Below are 17760 nucleotides of genomic sequence, written 5' to 3'. Positions count from 1 at the left end.
TTGATATTTCAGCTTCATTCATATATGCCATCGGTCCACTACAGAGTGAGGAATGCCCAGTTTTATGCTGCAGCTGTGATCCAGAAGACTCACACCTTCCTGTCGAAGCCAGGAGAGTTACAGCGCCGCCTCGGATCTCTTCCTGTGCCCGCTGCTCACATCCAGCTCAGGGGAACAGGAAGTGCATCCAGGGGACTGCTGACACCTTTCACTTATCATCGGCCCTGGTTACTGTCCCCGTGCTACAGCTAAATTATCTAAAGCTCATCGGAGACAAAGGTGAAAGCACCTGAAGGGCTGGACACTGGCCAGGGCAGAGAGCCTACTCTGTGATCCCAATTAAGGATGAAAGACGCAGAGAGAGACGAGGTCAGAGATAATGATATTAATTACAACAAGATGACCATGACCACCTATCGGGAAATAATTGGGCTCCTGTTTCTTGAGCAGTCTCCTCTCAAGTTCTGGTTTAAATATCAGCAATCATGATCCATGTGACCAAAAGCATCTTGTAAAGGTCACATCACATATATCAACCCTCTCTCTTACTGTTAGCCTCATTTATTCTAACTGAACCATTCTGCATGTATTTCTTGAATTCCACCAGGCATTCCCAAACTGATAATCTTTATGAATCATGCTAAATCCCTGTAAAAAAAATATGCATGTGATCTCTGCCAAATATATTCACAGTATGACCGTGAATTTGAGGATCTCCCCTGCATGCTGCATCAGGCTCAGCTGTAACATTTTCAGCTCTCAGGATAATGCTGAGAGGCAGGTGTCAGAGCGCCAACAGCCAGGTGAGTGATGTGTGCGACCGACAGCCACCGACGCACAGCAAAATAACAGCCTGCTGAGAGGACTGAGCGATGCTGCACAACCTGATATGTGTGCATGTTAAAGTGTCATTTGGAATTAGGTTATTTGGTCATTTCTTTACAACATCAAAGCTCTTTTTGGGTCTTTATAACAACCACAAAACACACTTTTAATCCATAACATAATGGGAAAAGAAATAAATGGACTAAACTTGCCACATGTGCAGATTCTGGCATTTTACACCAAACTGAGGTTAAGCGTCTTCTGCTATTTTTGAAAATGAATTTATGCATAAAGTCCTCAATAATAGTGCAGAACTAAACCTGGATCTATGCTCGGAAAGGAAAGATGCCATGTCTTAATCGTAAGTTGGTAAACAAATTACAACCAAATCATGATGAATGTCCCTTTCAAAATGTAAATGTGTTAATAATCTTTCAATAAAAGCTCACAGTCCTCTAAAAATCAGAAATTTAGTCAGCTTAATTGGGAGACAGGACATTTAAGTAGAAATGAATTATGTCATAAAAGATGTAAGAGCAGATTGAGGAGCGTACATGTGGGGTTTCTCTTACGCCATAAAATTATTAATTCAATGCACATTACACCCGTTTAACTTCGAGATCACAATTGTGACCTCAGACTCTGCTGGAGCGAGCTGCGATTAGGGTCAGGAGTAACAATCAATAGATGCTTCTCACTGTGAGATATGCAGGAGTGTGTCTGCGTGCCAAAGCGGTGACAGAGACAAAGCGTCTTCGCTCACAGCCAACTGAGACAACGTATCAAAATTGCTGGCGGTGGTAAAATAAATGATTGTTCCCCCACTCCGTCCTCTGCTACAGTACTGCTGACACCATGCTTCTACCAGGCTCTGACCGAAAGAGAGAGATAGAGAGACAGAGAGAGAGATAGAGAGACAGAGAGAGAGAAAGAGAGAGAGAGGGAGAGACAGAGAGAGAGCGAGAGAGAGAGAGAGAGGATGACGACAGGAAGACTCATCAGTTAGAAAAAGCAACAACAACAGAGGAGAGGTAGAAGATGATGATGATGACGTGGGGGGAAACAGATGGGCGGAGGGAGGGTTAGAGATGGTTAAACAAGCCCATATGGGCCAAACACATGTGAACCGCATGAAGCTGATGATCTGGTCATGGACGATCTGTGTTAGGGACCAATCTGCTGTACATCTGCTGCACCACACATGTATGACGCAGAGATCATCCTGCTGGTCGTTTCTTCAGACAGACAGACAGACAGACAGACAGACAGTTGATGCATTTTTTTTTGTTTCTCATCGGGGATCTGAATGTAAACACGACCAAATGTTAGCGGACAGCTGCCGACGCTTCTGACTCAAGAACAGGCTGTAAAAAACTCACCCGGTTTCCATGGCGACTGCTTCCCCCCCAAAGCCTGTTGAGACTAATTCAAATGCCCTCCTAACGCTCACCGGCGCCGTGCCAAGACAAAGAACAACTTGCCCCCGTCACCAGAGAGGATATTAACCTCCTACACTCTTGCTCCCGCTCGTATTTAGGTATTTGTGCATTTTTTTTCGGTAAAAAACAAGGAGGCAACGGCTGAATAACTCTCCCTTGTGGAGAATCTGCAGTGTTATTAAAGAAGCTGGTTTTGTAAGCTTAGTTATGAGCTCCACGCAGAGTTTGTGAGGTGTTTCTCCTCTAAATAGCACAGCAGGATTATTGGATGCAGTATTTATATGCAGAGGAGAAAACAGAAGCAGAACTGAATGTAATGCAACATTTAAGTGCTGTTTTGCGATGCTGGATTTGCTCTCATACACACACACACACACACACTACACCATCATTTTCCACCTACATACACAACCCACATTTCAGAGCCATTGTTGAGGAGTTGTTGAGATTCAGGGAACACAGGAAATCACCACAGATGAGATAGAGTGTCCACCTCCACGTCCAAACTGGTTTGTTTGTTCCTACACTGGAATGTTCGAGCGTCACTGTGTAGAATGACATATTTGCAGTTTGACATTTTTTTATATTTATAACTCAAAGTGTACATTTTCTCCGTGCATGTTGAAAATCTAATTTTAAGAGGCGTGCAGATGTGCATAAAATGTGCATATTTGAGAGGGAATTTAATGTGGAAATTATGTAAGATTGTTTATCTTGTATGCTTTAATGTCTGAGTGCTGGGGGGCCTTAAAAAGTAGATTATCCAATAATGTAAATGATCCGATCCAATGTATTTTTAGTAAGACGTGCTGCCATGTGCACCTCTGTGCATCCCGAACACGTCACAGCTTCCTGTGTTGGAATTCGACACCCTTCACTTCCCCTCCCAAAACCTTTCAGTGTCATTCATCCTGCTGCACAATGCAAGATCATCCAGCGGAGTTACAGAACATTAAGACATTATAGTGATTGAACCTGTCACACAAAGGATTTGAAGGATTAGCTATTCCTATCATGTGGGAGTCGGGTCTACCTTCCTTCCATATAAGCAGGCAGCCTACGTACTGTAACCTAATTACACAGGAAGCTGTAACTCGGAGCAACTAACCATGAAACACATCTCCCCCGGAGCGGCCATATCATCTCTGTTCAGCAACCTCGTACAAATAAGAGAGGAGTTCTGCGGATCACCTGCGTCTGCACTTCTGTCAGGAGTGTGTTTATTTCAGTGTGAACAAGTGCGTGGACGTGTTGTGTGCCTGATATTCTCTACACTTCAGTATGCTGAGTGGAGCCTCATCTGTCTGTTTCCCTGCAGCTCCCACCTGAGGCTCTCACTTCCCTCCCCAGAAGACACAATGGCCAGAAACACCTCAACCTCGCCGGGTTTATTCAGCACACAGCTCCCCGGAGGACCTGACGGGCATATCAGCAGGACTTCCAGAAGTGGAGCACAGCTAAATATATTTACTCGAGTACTGTCAGTCAACAATCCCTCCGCTACAGTTATCTGATGGTTGGAGTTTCTAGACACAGATTTAACATTCAATATCTGATATTTCCTTTCTTTTCCTTCTTTCTCTCTCCCTATTTTATTTCAATTTCTCTCTTTTCAATCCTCTTTTTTACTATCCTCATTCTGTCTGTCTTTGGTTTTATTCCTACCCTCCTTTTTTCCATCCGGGGGCGAACACACACCATCACACCGTTCCCTACAGCGGCTGCTAAAAATACAAATAAAAAAAAACCTGTTTGTTGGTTGGAGCTACTGCAGAAACATGGTGCTGAAATAAGGCAGACTTTGTTAAAGAGGACCTGCATCGATTCTTAGTTTCAGTTGATTATAAACTAATGGAAACATAATAATTAAAAACTGTCAATAGATCCACTCTTAATTCTACTTATCGGACCTTTAAGACTTAAGTTCGTCATTGCTCAGTGACTTTTCCACCTGATCCATTCAGATCTCAGCATCTAAAACACTTAAAGAGGATCCATAGTGAGAGAGATAAACGGTTCTTACTCACCCACTCACCTACCAGCTGTGGCATTCAGCTTAAAGTATGTGTGTGTGTGTGTGTGAGTGTGTGTGTGTGTGTGTGTGTGTGTGTGTGTGTGTGTGTGTGTGTGTGTGTGTGTGTGTGTGTATGGTTACATGTGTGTGTGATCTGTTAAAGGTCACAACACTGAGAGAACCAGCGGTGCGGCTAACATCCCTCCCACTGACCTCCCAGCACAACAAATATGAATGTCACTCCTTTGTTTGCTTCATCTTCCCTGCTCTTTTCGCTGCATCTTAATGTGACATCACCGGCGTCCCTGGGGGATGCTGGGATTTTCTGCATGCGCTTGCGTGGGTTTTTTTCTTGTACTGAAAACAGCTCAGTGCTTTCGCTGTGCGTGGGGATTAACAGCGGTTGTGTTGTTCTCTGTGGGTTTGCTTTGTCACAGAGAGGAGAAACAGGCGGCCCGCTGTGAGGAGAGGAGGTGGAGGTGAGGGGAGATCAAGTGGCTGCGCTGGATGTCAGAATCAATGTAAATGTGCTCTAAATATGATGATTTAAATGTTTTGGAGAATTTGTCTCTGTGACATTCATGGACAAACATTGAACTAAGCCTCCTCAGTTTAGGATGTTTTGTTAATTCAGGTAAATATTAGATTATCACAAACTAATGCAAGATTTATTACTCAAACTGCTACTTGGTATGATAATTTAAAAAATACAAATAATGAGAAACTGATTATTAGTTTAACTTTCATGTGGATTTGTTTCAGCATAGTTACCATTTCCTGTAAAGACAGGTAGCTATGGATAGCAGATATTGATTGGGGTTTACAGCAGCCAGTAGTGCTGAACGATCGTTACACTCCCTGCTATGGAGCTAGCGGTGAGTTGACTCTCCCCAGATAAGCAGCTAGACTTCAACACTGACAGACTGGTGTGGAACAACGCAGCCTCAGAAGATGGAGGCCAGCTTGATGACTGGAAATATAGTACCGAGGTAGTTTTGTTAACTGGTTTAGCTCCTGTCACCTCGCAGCGGAGACAAACAGGATCGCTAACTTCGCTAACTGCACGGCTAATCGAGCTAACTACATCAAGGCAGCAACATTTTGCACCAAAGCTACCAGCACCTGTCCATCAGGAAAATCACCTCAGTACTGTAACTGGCCTCCTTTGGTCCAGAGGTGTTCACTGGGAGGCTGCTAGTTATTAACTAGTAAAGCTATCTGTCCACAGCTGAGGCAGAACCTGAGCCGGAGATCAGAGGGAAGGAACCATCTTTTTCTTTTCGGTCCTCATGGAAACTTTAAAAATAACCACCACAAGCTGAAATATATTTCTGACCAACTACTGACACATCCAATCAGCACAGGACAAAATTTTCAGCCCACAGGTTTATGTAAGTCCAGTATTTACTCTCCATTTAACTCAGATTTGGTCTCCACCAGCTCCTGAGAAAAAACATGAATCGTCTAGCTGTACTGAAGGTTTGATTCATTGAATTAAATGTTAATAATAAATTAAGACTAAGAGGCTACAGTCATTCTTTAATGCATATATCAGCATGCTAAAGTGCTCTCAATGACAATAAACATGCTGATGCTGAGCAGGTATAATCTATATTACGGTCATTATTAAATAATAAGAATTGTTCATAAATCACATTATGAATTTAGTGCTTCTGTGACATTTATAAAACACATTCTTGGTACTAATCCACGATTTCCTTTCCATTTTGTATTGGGCCTATAATTATCATCAGATTTGCCGGTGTGGGAAAAAAAGGACATATACACACACATGAATCATTTAGATCTTGAACCTGTCATTAAATAAATATTCAGTGAACTGACTCAATGTGTTGAGTGTTTGTCAGGATGTTAACTGGATATTATTATTCAGAGTGACACGTAGTGAAAGCCTGGCATTTATCAAGTTCTTGTAGTGCAGAGAGCAGCACAGAAGCAAGGGATTATGGGTCTCTGGAGCGTGCAGCTCACGTGTGGCACAGCTTCACTGCGACCAGTGAAGCATTAAAACAAAATAATCCTCCATGTAGATGTAGAGCCATCCTGTATGCATGCGCAGGCTCCTGTAAAGTGAAAAGAAACGTCTGACAAATTGCAGGAGGACACACAGGAAAATCGGAAGCACGCAGGAACATTAAATGTTTCACCTGAGTGAACCTCAGAGAGCATGAGAGCAGAGCATGAACACGTCCCACTGTTTGTGGTTCTGATGTGGATGAATCATCTCAGTCGGGGAGAATCAATGAAGCAGAGAAAATATAAACACACCACAGACTGTGGAGCATGGTTTCACTTATTCCACCATGTTTATTAGCGCCTCCAGTCCTCCGTCTATGTCCTAAATCTCTCTTTCCTTCCTTTCTCCTCACTTTTTTCCCCCGGGGGAGCTGTCTGCACATTTCAAAAACTGTTACCTGTTTCTTTTTCTACGCTTTCTTTTGCTGCTTCTCTTTCTCCTGCCGTCCCTGTCTGTCTGCATGTGGATGGCTCTCACACAGAAGGAAGGGAGAAAGGCCACTGGAGCAGAATGAATCTCTTCTTCCTGCCCTCCGTCCCCGCTGGCGCTGTCTGCACGCGCTCAGATGTGACATCGTTCACAGATGCCATGCAGGGCCACACACACACACACACACACACACACACACACACACACACACACACACACACACCTCACAGGAGCATCCGAGTGCAGCTCATTAGGACACACTCAACATGCAGAGGTAAAACACACACATAATTAGCGTTAACGTGCAGCAAGTTTACATGGTATTCATGATAAAGCTCAAAGGTTACGGCTGAAATAAGGAAACATTATGTAATTATGAGACTATGTCACCATACATTACTTATGTTGTATAAAGGCTACATTTATAATTACAAATCCCAGGTATTAACTATTGTTATTCACATTATCAGCACATTAGAGACTAGCTGGTGAACATAGTGGAGCATTTAGCAGGTGAAGAGCCAGATTCTCCCCTCAGGAGTTGGTTTAAAAAAAATATAATATAAACATAAACATAAATCTGATGAATGCATGAATAATAACTGTATATTTGTGATAAATGTTTAGCTGTGACATGCTATACTTTGTGTAACAACAGCACATGTGGGGAAAAGTAAGAAAACGTGACTCAGTAATGTCGGTGACAAATTCACAAAACTAAACATCAGCTAAAAGTCGCCACTGCAAGCCGACCGAGTGCTGTTGTAGCAGCAAACCCACATTACCATAAAACATATCTGATATCTGACTTAGAGCGACACTCGCACATAAGCAGCTCCATGTTCTTCGTCCTGATTGTTCCTATCGAGCGTCTCTAACACAACAGAACCTTGTTTACTGTGATCAGTGTCTCTTTGCAGCAGGAAACTGATCCACTCCCTAAAAAAATGAAAACAGCGAGTTTTGACTATTTAATATCTATGTAATAACATTACCATATGTGATAGCACAAAATGGAAGAAGATAAATAAAAAGAGTAAAAGAACTGTTTGCTGATGTATGATAATAAAAGAATAATAAAGAAGGAAGCTCAGACGACTCTGAGGCCACCGCGAGTCGATAACAAATGAATGAGCTGAGGCTTTTCCCGTCTGGAAAATGAGACGCTGACAGAAGTCGACTACAATTCTGGATGAAGTCAGTTCATTTGAATTTCAAAGATTTTAAAGACAGTCATTACTGCAGCTGGCAAAAGACAGACTTCTGCGTATTCTGACCTACTGGATCTGCTCGTATGCGGTGGCATTTTCCCAATTTTACCTTGGACATTTACATAAAAGCAGCTTTTAACTAATCAAGTTCACTTCACTTTAAAAGGCCAGCACTGTGTGAAGAACACAGAGGAGCTGCGGAGCGTCTCTTCACAGACCGTAGCATCTTTTCAAGTATTAATGGGAGATGCCGGCCAGGTTTGTGATATGTGTCTGTCGTGATTATGCGTGATCACAGCGAGCGGACCCTCGCAAAAGTGCCCCCCCCCCCTGTTATGCACCAGTTTCCAACACGGTTGCCATGGAGACACTTTTAGTGTATCAGGCTCTGCGTCGTTTAAATGTGCTGCTGGATGTGAAATGGCTTTATGGCCGGGAACATTATGTATTTGAAGTGCTTTTAGCAGGAAATGAAACCCAAATTTTGTACTACCTGTTCAGAATTGGAACAAGTATCTGTACAGCTACCGCGTGATGAAGGTGCTTTATATAACTGAGATGATCTGGATTCAGACTCAGGCGGAGCAGAAATGTTAAATCTTATATGAAGCCTCTCGCATGGTTGTCTCAGTACAAACAGACTAAATGTATATCCTATGAGCGTAACAGCAGAAAGGATACACACGATGAAGGATTTATTTCTAACTTCACTGTTCGCGGGCCTAATTGGTTTCTTACATAACCAGTTTTTATAACCAGTGTTTGAACTGGGCCAGAGCTCACTAGTTCAGAGTCGTAGCACGTGAGATGCTCTCCCGCATGAGGACCCATTCTCCTTATTGAGTCCTGCTACATCCTAGTGAACGCTAGAACAAATCTCAGGCTAAAAAACTACAAAGCTGCACTAATCAATCTTTCTTAATTAAAGATACCTACAAGGAACTTTCATTTTTGGTTGATTCTGGTGGCCCGTATGGACCGAGCGGCTTCTTTCTTCAGGCTGCGAGACTCCACAATTCAGCCTCGGCTCTCCACCATAAAAAGATGGTCTTAATTGCTCATGTAGGTCACAATGAAGCATTAGTATTAAACTGAGACTTTTCTCATAAGCTGTTAAAAGTACCTTTTAGTACATTGGATTAAATGTTTGTTTGCTCTATGGCGCAATTTGTCTTCTTTCAGCACTGTGTTTTTGTGTTTTTTTTACAGCCTACAAATTGACTGTTTCGCTTCCCTCTCAGTGCTCTCATCAACTTCAATCCAAGCCTCGACCAGCTGCTGTCTTCAGTGAAAAAGCTTTGATAAATCCACTGTATGCTACCTGCTCAGCACCAAACACCAGACAGCCAAAGTAAAAGACCAGCTGGTGAACACGGTGAGGCATTTAGCAGCGAGACAGTCATATATTTGATTTTTTTCTCTCAATAAAAACAGATATTAAGGGAGTAAATATTGGACTTTTGGCCAGGTGACCAACAGGAAAGCTATAAATAAATAAATAAAAAAATAAAAAGAACCTAAAATGTATTTTTCTTCCCTAAGAGTAAAAAAAAACCCAGAAAAATCCAACTGCACACTTCAGTTGCTAGTTACAGCCTGTAGGTAGTGCGAGCAGTGATAGCACGCAGTCCCCTCCCCCCTCACACTATCAAGATGACATTTAATTTGCCGTTATTGCCTGAAAAACATTCCCCCACAAAATGTTAATTCCTTATTTTGAGTAGCAATCTCTCCCCATGTAGATTAATGTTAATGACACGTGAAGTCTTGAGGGCAATCAATGACATATTTTTCAAAAGTTTTTGCTGAAGCCAAGACACAAAAATAGATTTGTGCACACAGACAGCGTCACAAAAAGTGTCTGTATGTATATATGCATATATACTGTAGATTAAATGAAGACACTGTCTTGTAATTCAACTAGAACCTGTAGGTCTGAGCTGTGAATCAACATGTACTTTCACACAGAAGGAGATGTACAGTACAATAGTCACACCCAGATAATGTGAAGTCACATACTGACAGCTGGTATTTACTCGTCCTACTAAATAATTTAAATTGTAAATTGAAATTGAGTGTGTGTGTGCACATGTGTGTGTATCTGGAGGATGTTAGCTGTCCGGCTCTGGCCGTGTGGGACTCGACTGGCTGTGATCAGGGAACACTGATCCAGGCCGGGGTGACTGATGTTCTAAATATTGGATGAGCTCATCTGTGACCGAGAAGAGGCGAGGGAAACGGCCAGAACTAGAAACTGGAGCAAATCCTGTCACACAGCGTGCAAACACTCACACGTCCACCCACACACAAACTACACAGATGCCGTCTTTTCTCATCTCATACCAAGAGAATTTATATATATATTTATGTGCACACAAAAACGCATTCACAGACTCACATGATCACCAGTGAGGGCACCTGACACACACACACACACACACACACCACACACACACATGCACACACACACACACACACACACACAGACACACACATGCACACACACACACACACACACACACTCTGAGTTATGAGTATATCTCCCATCACAACATAAAAAACAAACTCCTCCAGCTGTGGCGGCTTCACGTGTGGCGTCTGCCCGCTCACGTGCAAATTATGATGGAGAGAGCGGGCGAGCAAGGAAAGAGAGAGAGAGGGGATGAGAGAGAGAGAGAGCGAAGGAGGGGATGAGGGAGAGAGAGAGAGATGTTTTCACTCACTCAGACCTTGATGGTTCAAAGAGTTCCGTAATGCTGAATTAACCTGTGATGAATGACAGCACAGATTCTGTGAGATGCGTTGCCATGGAGACGGTCTGAGGGAGCTATTGGCGCATATGGCGGCTTATCAGCTGAGCGAGTGGGCGGTCAGTGGCGCTGACCTCGCAGGTCAACTTCCACGCAGATGCAACATCAGCCACGACAAAAGGACAGAAATATTCCATGTTGCCATATGTGACAAATACATCGCCTGTTAAATGTGGACTTTAAAAGCTCATCGCTCATCTCTCCGTGGTTTTGCACAGTTAGACGTGAGGAAAGTGAGATTTCACATAACTTACAACTATTTTGGATACATTAGATTTGACCTACTTAAGATTTTTTTTAATATACTTTATATATTTGGTGCATCTGTACCTTAACTTTGGGGGTGACTACTACAATTGTGCATTTATTGGATTGTTGAGATGTTCATGAAATGGATGGGCGAGTTAACTCCACCAGTCATCACAGGGCCGTATACGGGTTCATGGGCGTGGAATCCATTTTTAAACATTTTGTCCTGACAAACTGTTGGACGATGATGTTTCTGAATAAAATATAATATTCAGTAGAAGCCTCCCTCTAAAGTTTGTAATACGACAGCTGAGTTTTATGTCACTGTGGTGCTCAAATCAGCGTTCCACACAAAATCCCATCTCATGAGCGACAGGGCAGAAAAATTACAGAGTGAGCAGATGCATAATTTCCACATGGGATGGGAGACAAAATCCCACCTTTGTCTTCTCCACTTTCACAGCTCCGATTTGATTTAGGGCCCAGACGTAGCAGGATGTAAAAAGCTGAGCAGCCGTTATCACAGTCACTTCTTAAACCTTTTATTTTATTCAGGGAGGGTTCACTTTATTCACTGCTCCCTTCTCCAGGAACACCCTGATCACTTTCACACAGTAAGACATTCACACCTGGAAGCAGCTCGATGGACGGCAGATCAGACTGTGGTGGTACTAAGCAGCTCCACTGGAGCAGTCAGGGTTAAGGCCCTTGCTCAAGGGCACCTCAGTGGTGGCAATGAGGGAGGGGCAGCGATGCCTTACACTTTACCCACTGAGATTTATCCTGCCTGTCCAGGGATTTGAACTGGTGACAAGCTCAAGTCTCTAACCGTTAGGCCACCATCAACAGGCCACGTCACGGATTAAACATCCTCAGTCGCCCAGAGCGCTGCTGACGGTGGCAGACGAGTGACGGTGCAGAACACAACACAACAATAACAGCCGCAGACTCAAATGGCTTCTAACTGTACAGTGGCCAAAATCAAGACGAATCAAGTTCTGGGTTAATAAAAATGTTGAGAAACTCGTTTAAGTCCCATTTCAGTTATTAGTGTGCATTTAAGTTAACAGGTGCTGAAAGAGATTTGCTCCTGGTTTTGTCTGTCAGGCTGCACATGTTTGCTGGTGGTGCAGTTTGTTGGGGCTGTATTATGCACCCAGAGGAAGGCTGCAGAAATGTTTTGGTGGTTAAAAAAATAATTTGATCTTCAGTAATATTTCGTTGATATAAATGTAAATACAGTAAATGCAGCAAACAGCATTAAAGATATTTCCTTAGTTGAAGAATCTTTTTCTTCATGATGCTCCTGTAATCTGTAAATGAGCCGGCTTCAGAGTGGTATCGCTCCACATTATAAATTAAAGTCCTTCTGGTGAGTTGTGACATTTCTACAGATCTACAGAAAAGATAGAAGGTTAGTTAAAAGGCCATGAATCAACTTAGAAGTGCCTAAAGCAGTTTGACATATGGATGTTAACAGGAGCTGATGTGCGGTTGCAGCTCTCGCAGCTCAGTTGATGTGTGGTGAAAATGCCTCCATGTTGTTGCCTGAACGAAGAGCTCCAGATTGTTTCTTTGGAGTCCATACAGTTCTGTCACTATCGAGCTGATTTCCTTCCCTCCATCGACACTATTCCCTCTTCTTCCACACCCTTGTCTCCCTCTCTCTCTCTCTCTGCATCGGGCCACACTTGGAGTCTGAGCCAATTGCCCCATTTCTCAGCCAGCCTTTCGTAGCCAGCAGTGAATCCGTCTAAATCAGAAGCTTAACAGTGTGCTGTGATACTGCAGGGACTGGGAGGGTCTCAAAAGCATAGTTCAAAGAGACACGGAGGTGGATGAACATATAGAGAGATCTAGAAAGACAGAAACAGCGATTATAAAGAGAGAAGAGAAAGTTTATAATGTCAAAACCCAAAGAGGAGGAGAGAGGGTTAAAAAATAAGTCAACATCACAGCCTATCGATCGATTCAGTAAATGCTCTGCAGCCAGTCAGCCGGTCAGTGCAAGACTCCACTCATGTGTTGACTCTCCCGTCCTCGAGGCCAGTGATCAGCCTCGCTTGTGCAAACAGACCAAACAGAGCAAAGATGATAACTGGACGTCTCTGTAACAGCGCATCGCTCCGGAGCAAATCAATTTGTCATTAATACCTCAACTGTGAGGCTAAAAAGGAAGCAGGAAATGAAATCATTCCCTTAGTACACTCGTAATTACATGGACAGGCAACGTAATGATAGAAATATTAGCTCACGTGATTTCATGTGGAGAGCAAATTGTTTTATTGTGAGGGATACTTTCGTATTTATCCTATAAAATGGACGTCGGTGTGATGCCATTAGAACTGAAGATGCACATCCACTTCTGAGATGGTTTACCTGTCAGTATGGATCGAGTATGGAGAGAGAGGGATGGATGTGAAACATGAAGAGCGTGGATCTGAATTTCTTCTCAGTGATGACCCAAGAGTATTATAACCACTGCGTAGCTTTTGTTCCTGGTTTTCTCTTTTATCTCTTCCTCCACTGGCACATTTGTGAGGACATATATATAATGCACGAGCACAAGGTTACACAACAAACCCTCCTGCCAACATTTTCTCATGAATCTTGCTGATTGATAGTTGGTGAGGCGCCAAGAAAGGCAGCACTGCAGCAGCAAACGTCAGGGAGAGGAAGACTGCAGCTAGCAAACATGGATGTAAACACGGCCACATTACAGTGTCTTTTAAACCATTTATTAACTGTTTATATACTACTTATAAATGCTCAGTGAATGGGGATGCTTCCAGGATATATCTTTGTGACAAAATATGGATGAAAATACTTTAATACTTTTGCTGAAATAGCCTCATTTCTTCTTCAGCTCAGTGCCCAGTTTGTGTTCGCGGTGGGAGCTCTCCATAGTGCTGAAACACCAACACAGACGCTTAACTGTGAGAAAGCACTCACTCACATTCCTTTCTATTCTTCTATTTCAGCTGCCTCAGGAGGACAAAATACCCATTATGATTGCCATGTATTTTGTCAACAACATAACAATCTCTCCGATGAAACACAACCACCACTGTGATATTCAGTGTCCCTCATCAGGAGATGCAGGCCTGGGGACCGAGCAGCAGAGCAGAGGAGATCTGATCTCCATCCCATTAGTCAGGCCTACAACAGGACAAGATGGAGGTGGCAGGTTGGTAAACCTTGCTCAAGGGCTGCAGAGCCGTATCGGCGTTTAGAGCTGCAGCACGCCTGAAACTCTCTGACTGTGCCGGACTATCAGAAACAATCAACGGGAGGATTAGAATATAAAACAATATCAAACAGTGATAAAACTCAGACTTTAGCAGTGCATCATCATCAGGGATTCATCTCGCATTGTTTTACTGCTGCTTCTGGTACATAAAAGGCAAGCTTGAAAAGATTCAGCTAAAATATTTTTTTGATTTTGTAAAACAAAGATCACATCCACATTTTGCCAAATATGTACTGCTTTAAAAATGACTGGATAGTTCAGGAAAAAAAGGGATTCTACACAAGAACTAGACTCTAAAACCTCCTTGAGATGCTTGCTAAAGTAGCCATCTCAAAGATTTCAACTGGTAGTAATGGTGAATGTGACTTATAACTACAGGCCAAAGAAGTCTTGATGAGCAAAACAAGCTAAGCACAGTGACAGCGACAGGAGTTGGTTACCTCGCTGGGAAGTTGCCTGGAGCTCTTCATCTACCAGCTCACTGTGTCTGCTCCTGACTGTCTCATTACTTCCAGACACTGTATAAAACTTCTCCCTGCAAGATTTCAAACTGATCTACTGTCAACAAACACTGAAAATAACCAGTGTATTGTTTTTTCAGACGCATTTGTGGTTAGTGTTACAGAAAGAGGCTACCAAGCCAGTGACTGCAGTTTGAGACAGCGTTTTAATATTTGCAAACGTGACACCACTGGATATTTTCAAGAAGGTATCAGGACAAAAACAAAACAGGAATTTTAAGGCAACACATGATGTTTTCCTGATACATACCAGGTGGGTTTTGGGCCTAAATGTAACCAGACTATTCACGCAGCATTGTCACAACATAAAATAGAAAGCAGAAAAAAATAAACCGTCCGTAAATGTCAACCTTTCCGGGAAATTGTGATGAGCATTTTCCGCTAATTCAAGACATCCAAGAACCATTTCTGATCCCAAGTATATAATACATATTGTCTGTCTACACAAACACACTATAGAACTCAGTAGCACAAGAAATATTGATCCCCGATCAGGTTTAAATGGAGACATTCAATAAAGCTCAGCAGTTAAGAGACGCTGAGTGGCAGATGCATGTTGCTGAACTGCTCCGTTGTACAAGCTCGTCGATTCATTGATAGCGTCTTTGTGTTCCATCAAGCCATTAAAGCATCAGAGTGGAGTGTGTGTTTGTGCTCCTGTGTGTGTGTGCATGATCCTCCGCTGGAAAATGAGGATGTTTATTTCCTTTGTCATTCGTCCGAAGTCGACAGGAACTCACCGAAATCACAACAGCTGGAAAACAATTTGAACTGAGGTGGGAGTGAAGAGTAGGAGTCTGTTTATTTCCCTCAACAAAAACAGTTTTTATACCATCGGAAGCTATTATTGTTCGGAATTCTTACAGACACACACACACACATGCACACACACACACACACACACACACACACAAACACACAAACAAGATCTCTCAGAGTGCAGAAGCTATTAGCAATCAGTGGCACGTCTGCAGCAGCCTCACTAAAGACACTCTGGGCCTTTCAATACGCGAATGATTATGTTCTGAACAAGCTGTTCTCCAGAAACAGAAAACAACTGCGGAAGGAAAAGAAATCAGAAATCCTGCTGCTGGATAATCACAACTGAAGAACCGACACAGCACTTTCATCTTTTCACATCAGCGTGAGTGTTGAGGAGTTGTTTCTGACAGGAAGTGTAGATCAGAGCAGAAAGCTCGTAGAGGTTGTCCGATCACTTTAAATGGCTTTAATCCAACGTATAACCACATAGCTTTGTGCCCTGCACTTCTCCAGCTTGCCAACAGCTCATCAATTATTCTGCAAGCTTCTCTTTCAGCCAAAACATCAGCATCTACTGCACGTACTTTGAAAACGATGCCACCTCTCAAGTAAGTTTCTCTCTTCCTCTGTCTGGTCCTGTCTCTGTGCTTTGACTGTAACCTAGATTTTTCTCTGTATGAAGAGCAAACAAACCCAAAGACGTCCCAGCTCCAGCTCTGTACAGCTAGTCCTGACATATGTCCCTCCAACCCAGCAGCCACTCCCCAACTTTACCTGCTCCTCCAGCTCCTTGCCTGTGTCCTGGTAGTTTAGCAAGAAAGCGCAGAGAGGGAAGTCCTTCGGGCTTTCAGACATACCATGTCCTGCTTCCCCGTCTGTTGTTGTGTCCATATAATTAGAATGAGCCTCTGCATGTGCAGCCAGGAGCCCACAGAGAAATGTGAAATGGATAACCTGGGGCTTGGGAATTCAGCCAGCGCTGCCAGTAAAGTCTCCCCCTCCACCACCACTGATATCAGGCCCTGCCCTGTGGACTGTGATGTCATCCCTATACCCACTCACACAGCGGTCATCACTGCTGGCACCAGAGAATGATCCAAGCTTTAGGTCCAGAACCTTCCTTTCGTTTCTGCCTCCTCTCTCTCAACGTGTCCTTTTTAAGTCATGTTTACTTTCAGATTCCAATTGATGAGCTACGTTTTCATCCTCTCTCCTTTCATTTTCTTGCTCTTCATGACCATCATCAACAAACTGACGACATCTCTGTGCAACTGATCCATTCAAAACACACAAACACAAACCAGATATACTGACAGACAGATAACCACTTTATTTCATTTGTGTTTGTCTGTTTACATGGACAGATCATTTACCCATTGACTGCAAGAATACTACATAAAGTTTCATTTATTTATTCTAAATATGCAGGGCTGTAATCAATATTTTTTGATAAACAGTTGATTGCCCACTAATCATTTGAAGAGTAGAAATGTCCATCACGATTCTTTTTCAAATTGCTGGTTTTGTCTGATATTTAGACATCAAGACAAAACAAAGAAAATCAGCAGATATTTACCAGGGCAGCACAGTTCATCTAAATATTATCTAAATCACAATATGGCCTATCCAAAATCAATATCACAGTGGCCGTTGTGCTGCAGAGACAACAACTGCAAGAAGATACTTTTTCAACATATCGTGCTGCACAAATATTAACGTTTGAAAAATAAGGATTTGAGAGTTCTGCTCAAAAAGGGACTTATGACAAATAGATTTCTAGAAAGCACAACTCAAGCACAAATATAAGCTCCTTCATCACCCATGACTGCACGCCAGTTCACTCATTACAAAACTGTATAATCATCATTTCTTTATCTTTTAAAACTCTCTGTCCTTTCAGCGGAGATCACACTCAAAGAGACCAAATATATGAGTTTGAATTTGGGGGGAAACTTGTATAAAATGATGCAGAAAACATCTGAAGTACTTTCATTTGACGGAACCAAAAACAAACTGCTGTTATGAGCTTGTATATTAATCAGTTTAAAGGTCACACGGCTTCAGTAAAGAGCCAAAGTGATGATTTCAGTGCAAAATTGTGACAATAGCTGACAATTCCTTTCTTTTTTAGTGAACAATGTGTATTAATAAGCACAACATGTAGGTGCACGTCGATTGGAAACACCAGCACCGAAGACAAAGTAACACCTCC

General features: G+C 42.7%; 1 protein-coding gene across 2 annotated transcripts in view; it reads right to left on the bottom strand.

The window, feature by feature from the left end:
• aatkb (apoptosis-associated tyrosine kinase b) overlaps positions 1–17760 on the bottom strand; it is a 48928-nt gene that overhangs the window by 29643 nt on the left and 1525 nt on the right. Inside the window, exon 1 of one of the 2 annotated variants that reach the window (XM_030400830.1) lies at positions 16323–16343. The exons of the other annotated variant lie outside the window; for it this stretch is intronic. The gene's annotated coding sequence lies outside the window, so the exon portion shown is untranslated. Of the gene's footprint in view, positions 1–16322; positions 16344–17760 lie in introns of those variants that run through there. 2 annotated transcript variants of the gene reach the window in all.

This window comes from Sparus aurata, chromosome 20 (genome assembly GCF_900880675.1).
Source record: "Sparus aurata chromosome 20, fSpaAur1.1, whole genome shotgun sequence".
Lineage (NCBI taxonomy): Eukaryota > Metazoa > Chordata > Actinopteri > Spariformes > Sparidae > Sparus > Sparus aurata.
The sequence above is the reverse complement of the archived record's forward strand: the minus strand, read 5'-3'. Positions and strand labels throughout refer to the sequence as shown.